A 6,685-nucleotide genomic window follows, 5' to 3' on the forward strand; every position below is an offset into this window, starting at 1 on the left:
TTCATAGAAAATAAATATTGTTACTCTTATTTTAATAATAATAATTTTTTTCCATAATATTATTCTTTTTTAAAAAAATTATGTATTTAAGTATATATACAATTCAAAAAATCATGTATAAAATAACATTATTAAAATTGGGAGTGAAATTATATTTGTTTCAGACCTGGTCCTAGGTCCTAATCAAAGCAATGATCACCAGTATTGTGTACCGTCAATCATCCCAATAGGCAACCACCAAAAGAAAACGACCACCACCTCAATAAGGCCCGAACGCCTGACGGGCTAGGAGAGAAAGCAATCTTGATGAGTTTGAAAAACTCAAATTTAATTTTGATGATGAACAAATATTATTGAAATATTTGATTAACAAAATTATTAATTTGATTCTCATTTAACATATGTTAATTAATAATTTTGTTGCAGGTTTTAAATTGGGCCGAAAGAAAAAGAAATGTTGCTAGCCCAATGATTAAAATATTCAGCATTAATATGAGTTAGTTTCTTGTGGCTGAATAATTTTCTTGGGCCAGAATGATTTTGGTTGCTTCAAGCCCAATTGTGTTATATGCTTAAGATCCAATGCTTGATCTAAAATCTATCAGGAAAGCAAATGTTATTATTGGGCCAGATTAAATGTTGTTGCAACCAAGCCCAATTTTATATTTGATGAAAGTTCCTTGTGCATGATCCGAATCCAAAGAAGAAAGAAAGCAAAATTGCTTTCAACGGATCCAAGAATTCAAACATGTGATGGATTCCAAAATTCATTCAATTGCCATTTATTGCATGGAAACTATGAGAGAGAATTTGACAAGTTGACATGATGGGGATTAGCATTGCTACACGCTACTCCACCTAAGGGAAGTAAAAGCAATTCACTTTAATTAATTTACTCAGATGCACTTGATTGATTTTCTTCATACTTTCTTCTCTCTCATTTCTTTCTTTGCTTCAGTTATTGTCCAAGAAACCATGAAAGCAAAATGGAGCTACCAAAGTGAAGGAAGAACACTCTATAAGACCATCACAATGATGGTAAGAAAACATAACAAAATAAAAGTGTGCTGTGGCTGAGATTTTCACCAAATATGGTTAGATTTGGTGAGGCAGACTCGAGCTCTTCATGCTCAAAAAGGAAGAAGAAGATTCGGCCAGCAAGGAGGAGACTCTTGGAGGCATGGCTTGTCTTTGATTCTGCTCAACCATCACAGGAAGTAGCTAGAGTGGCGAAGTGATGGAAGAGGCAGAGATTGAAGCAGATGAAGTCATCATCATCATGAAGCATCAAGGGCCAGAAATCCATCTTGGAGAGCAATCCAAGGATGGAGAGCTCGGATTGATGAAGAGTGATGACCAAGGAAGGACTAGAGGTAATTGCATGTTGGTTATTGCATGATTATCTCTTCTCTCTCTGTGTGGCCGAACCGAATCTGTTTCTTGAAGGAAGAAAAAAGTGGCTTGGGTGTTTGGCTTCAAGTGTGAAGGCTTCTCTCTTCTATAAAAGAGTGAACAGTCACGGTTTGAAGCAAGGAGTTAGAAGTAAGTAGTGAGAGTGCAAGGCACAGGATTCTCAGAGCTACCTAAGCTTACAGATTTTCTTCTCCTTCAATGTATTCTGTTTAGTATTTTTCTGTTTAATTTTATCATGTCTTGAGTCTCATGGAAAAAGGCAAATAGTGAGATTTGTATGAAAAAGCCATAGAGCGGAAAAAGGCAGAGAGTGCAAAATTAAAAGAAAAATCCATAGATGTCCTTAGAGTTCTTTTGTACATCTGTGTTGTGTTTCATGATTCTGTAGGAATCCCCTTGTAAGTTGGGTTAGCACTTTACAGTCTGTAATCAAGAAGATTATAGTGAAATTCCATCATGGTTGTGATGGAGACTGGATGTAGGCTGCACTGCACTTAGCAGCTGAACTAGGATATATCTGGGTGTAACTTTCTCTCTTCTCTACCACAATTCTATTTCTATTGCACAGGAGGTCAAACTGAAAAATATCTCGTGCCAAGTGACGAGATAAAAAGAAAAGTCTCGTGCCAAGTGACGAGATAAAAATAAAAGTCTCGTGGTTAGGGACGAGACGAAAATCAAAAAGTCTCCTGAGGTTATCTCAAAGGTCAGCAAGTGTTACTAAGCAAAAAAGGGGACTAAGATTCAACCCCCCTTCTCTTAGCCACTGAAACCATCAATTGGTATCAAAGCTTGGTCTCAAAGAGATCAAGCTTTGCAGCTTGGAGTAAAGATCTTCATGGCAGAAAACAGTGGCTCAAATGTGGTGTCCTATAATCTGACCGAAGGACAATCAAGCAACAGACCTCCTCTGTTCAATGGGAAAAATTATACCTATTGGAAGGAGAGGATGAAGATATTTGTACAAGTAGTGGATTACAGACTTTGGAAGATCATCCTAGAAGGGCCTCAATATCCAACTGTTACAAGCGCCGAAGGAGTTGTTTCTCTTAAACCTGAAGCAAGTTGGACGGATGAAGATAGAAAAAAGGTGGAGCTCAACGCCAAGGCCATCAATCTGCTCAACTGTGCTATCAGCTTTGAGGAGTACCGACGGGTATCACGTTGCACAACAACAAAGAAAATCTGGGATAAACTCCTAGTCACTCATGAAGGAACAACCATTGTGAAAAAGACCAGGATTGATATGTTAAACAGAGAATACGAAATGTTTGCAATGAAGGAAGAAGAATCTATTGATGAGATGTTTGAACGCTTCAACACCATTATTGTTGGCTTGGATGCTATGGGAATCAAGTATCCTGAATCTGTGCTAGTGAGAAGAGTGTTGAGATGTCTCACAAAAGAGTGGGAAACAAAAGCTTTAATTATCTCTGAAAGTAGTGGTCTTGACTCTATGACCTATGATGATTTGAGAGAAAATTTACTTGCTTTTGAAAACACCTACTTGAAAAAAGATTCAAAAAAGAAAGGAATAGCTTTTTCTTCTGTCATTAACCCTCTGGATGATGAATCCAGTGATAACTCATCTGAAAATGAATTTGTGTTGTTTGCAAAAAAATTCAGGAAAATGATGAAGCTCAAAGGCAAAGGCAACAGCTCAAGGAAAATGAAGAAAGACCTTAGCAAAGTAGCTTGTTACAACTACAAGGAAATGGGGCATTTCAAATCTGATTGTCCCAAGTTAAAGAAGGAAGAGAAGCCAAAAAGAGGAAAGAAGAAGGGACTGATGGCTTCATGGGAAGATTTGAAAAATGACTCGGATGATGATGATGAGGAATCCGAGACCAAGTCACAACCTTGTCTCATGGCAGATCACATAGATCAGGTAGTCTTTCATAACCCTAACACTGAAGATCTTCATCTTATGATAGACCACCTTTCTGAAAAAATAAGATGTTTTCTGCTGGAAAATCAAGAACTTGAACAACAAATCACCATTCTTAAAGCTGAAAATAGTTTTCTTAAAGAGAAAGTGAGAGAGGCCGAAACTGCTTGTGATCTTGTTGAGGAAAATAAGCAGTTAAGAGCCCAAATTAAGAGCTGTGAAAGTAATCATTCCGTTCTTGCATATGTAGATTGTTTTAAGCAAAATGAAGAGTTGCTTAAATAAGTTAAAAGGCTTAAGGAAGACTTAGCCAAGTTCACCCAAAGTTCTGAAAATCTGAATCAAATCTTGGCTAGTCAAAAACCTCTTTATGATAAGGCTGGGTTGGGGTTTTATAAATCTGAAAAATCTCATTTTGAAAACATTGCTTCATCTTCAAATGATACAAGGTATCAAGACCCCACCTACTTTAACAAAACAGCAACTCCAAGATTTTGTAGGCTATGCAATCGAAATGGACACTTTCCTATTCAATGTTTCTTTGGTAAAAGAATGATTGGTGATAAAGTTTGTAAAGTTATTTTTGATTACAATGGCTTAGGACATAAGAGATGGTTTAACGTGAAAGGATCCAAGAAAATTTGGATACCTAAGGTCACTTAAGCTTGTTTTGTAGGTGTGCCTAGCATCCAAACGGAAAGAAAATATGTGTTATATGGACAGCGGATGCTCTAGACATATGACCGGAAAGACAACCTTCTTCATAAAGCTTGATGAATATGATGGAGGACTTGTCACTTTTGGTGATGATGCGAAAGGAAAAATAGTGGCTGTTAGGAAAGTTAGTAAAAACTTTTCTTCCTGTATAAATGATGTTCTTTTTGTGAATGGCTTGAAACATAATTTACTTAGTGTTAGTCAACTGTGTGATTTAGGCTTTGAGGTTATTTTTAGGAAGTTTATTTGTTTAGTTGTTTGTGAGAAAACAGGGGATATTTTATTTGAAGCTAAAAGATGCAATAATGTGTATGGATTGACTCTTGAGGACCTAAAAGAACAAAATATAACATGCTTTACATCTCTTGATTCTGAAAAATGGCTATGGCATAGAAAGTTGGGTCATGCAAGCATGTACCAAATTTCTAAGCTAGTTAAGAAAAATCTGGTTAGAGGAATTCCAAAAATCAAATTTGATAAGGATCTTACTTGTGATGCTTGTCAATTGGGCAAACAAGTAAAATCCTCTTTTAAACCTAAAGATGGAATCTCAACCAAAATGCCATTAGAGATGTTACATATTGATCTTTTTGGACCAACAAGAACTCAAAGTTTAGGAGGTAAACACTATGGTCTTGTGGTGGTAGATGATTACTCTAGATTTGGTTGGGTACTTTTCCTTGCTCATAAAAATGATGCCTTTCATGCTTTCTCAACTCTTTGCAAGAAAATTCAAAATGAAAAAGATTTAAAAATTGCTCATTTGAGAAGTGATCACAGAAGAGAATTTGAAAATCAAGATTTTGAAAAATTCTGTGATGACTTAGAAATTTCTCATAACTTTTCATGCCCTAGAACCCCCCAACAAAATGGGGTGGTTGAGAGAAGGAATAGAAGCCTTCAAGAGATTACTAGGGCTATGCTTTGTGAGAATGAGATTCCTAAATTTTTATGGGCTGAAGCTGTAAATACAGCTTGTTACATTTTGAATAGGACAATCATTAGAAAAGGGTTGAAGAAAACCCCTTATGAGCTATGGAAAGGAACCCCTCCAAATCTTAAGTACTTTCATATTTTTGGATGCAAATGTTTTGTACTTAACAATAAAGAAAACCTTGGAAAGTTTGATCCAAAATCCTATGAAGGAATGTTTGTTGGATATTCCACCACAAGCAAGGCCTATAGAGTTTATCTCAAGGAACATAGAACCATAGAGGAATCCATACACATTACTTTTTGTGATTCTAACTTAATTCCCAGTGCTGTGATAGATAATGATTTAGATGGTGAAGAGGCTGGAACAAGAGAAGAAAATCCCAAATCTGCTCAAAATGAAGAATCTGCCAGTCCAGTTTTGTCTCATCAGATTGGAGGAGATATTTCCATTTTATCTCCTGAACAGACACGAGAAACTGAGACAGTGAGACCACCAGAAGCTCATCAAAGCTCAACACCACTTAGAAAGCTCAGAGAGTGGAAGTCTATGAGGGGTTATCCTCATGACTTCATCATTGGTGATCCCTCTCAAGGAGTTACAACAAGATCCTCCACCAAAAGGCAATCCGAACCAAGCAATTTTGCACTCTTGTCTCAAATGGAGCCCAACAATGTCAAACAAGCTCTTGAAGATCCTTCTTGGGTTAATGCAATGCAAGAAGAGCTTGCTCAATTCGACAAGAATGAGGTTTGGACACTAGTACCTCATCCGGATGGTAAGAAAGTTACGGGTACTAAGTGGGTGTTTAAAAATAACTTGGTATGAAAGGCTTAGTGCCTTCTTGTTGGAAAATCATTTTCAAAGGGGTACCACCGACACTACTTTATTTATTAAAGTATCTAATGATGATATACTCCTTGTTCAAGTTTATGTTGATGACATTATATTTGGATCGGCCAATGTATCCTTGTGTGAAGAGTTTGGAAAACTTATGACTAGTGAGTTTGAAATGAGTTTAATGGGAGAGCTAACTTTCTTTCTTGGACTCCAAATCAAACAAACTTCTAGTGGTAATTTTATTCATCAAGGAAAGTATGCAAAAGAACTTATCAAAAAGTTTGGCCTAGAAAGTTCCAAGTTAATGGGTACACCAATGCATCCTAATACAAAACTTGAAAAGGATGATGATGGCCAAGATGTGGATGAAACAAGGTATAGAGGAATGATAGGTTCACTCATGTACCTTACCTCCTCTAGACCAGATATTGTTCAAAGTGTGGGTGTATGCTCAAGGTTTCAATCTCACACGAAAGAATCCCATCTTACGGCTGTTAAACGCATCATTAGATACATTAAGGGGATTTGTAATTTTGGATTATGGAATCCTAAATCTGATGACTTTTGTGCAGTAGGGTTTTGTGATGCAGATTATGCGGGAGATAGAGTGGATAGACGAAGCACATCCGGCATGTGTTGCTTCCTTGGAAGCTCACTCAACATGTGGTCAAGCAAGAAGCAAGCCACAGTGGCTTTATCCACGGCTGAAGTAGAATACATTTCTGCATCTGCTTGTTGTTCTCAATTAATTTGGTTAAAAACACAATTAGAATATTACAAATTAAAAATCAATAGTATACCCTTATTTTGTGATAATATGAGTGCTATAAATATTTCAAAAAATCATGTTCTGCACTCAAGAACCAAACACATTGAGATAAAATATCATTTTA

The sequence above is a fragment of the Arachis ipaensis genome, chromosome B10 (assembly GCF_000816755.2).
Source record: "Arachis ipaensis cultivar K30076 chromosome B10, Araip1.1, whole genome shotgun sequence".
Classification (NCBI taxonomy): domain Eukaryota; kingdom Viridiplantae; phylum Streptophyta; class Magnoliopsida; order Fabales; family Fabaceae; genus Arachis; species Arachis ipaensis.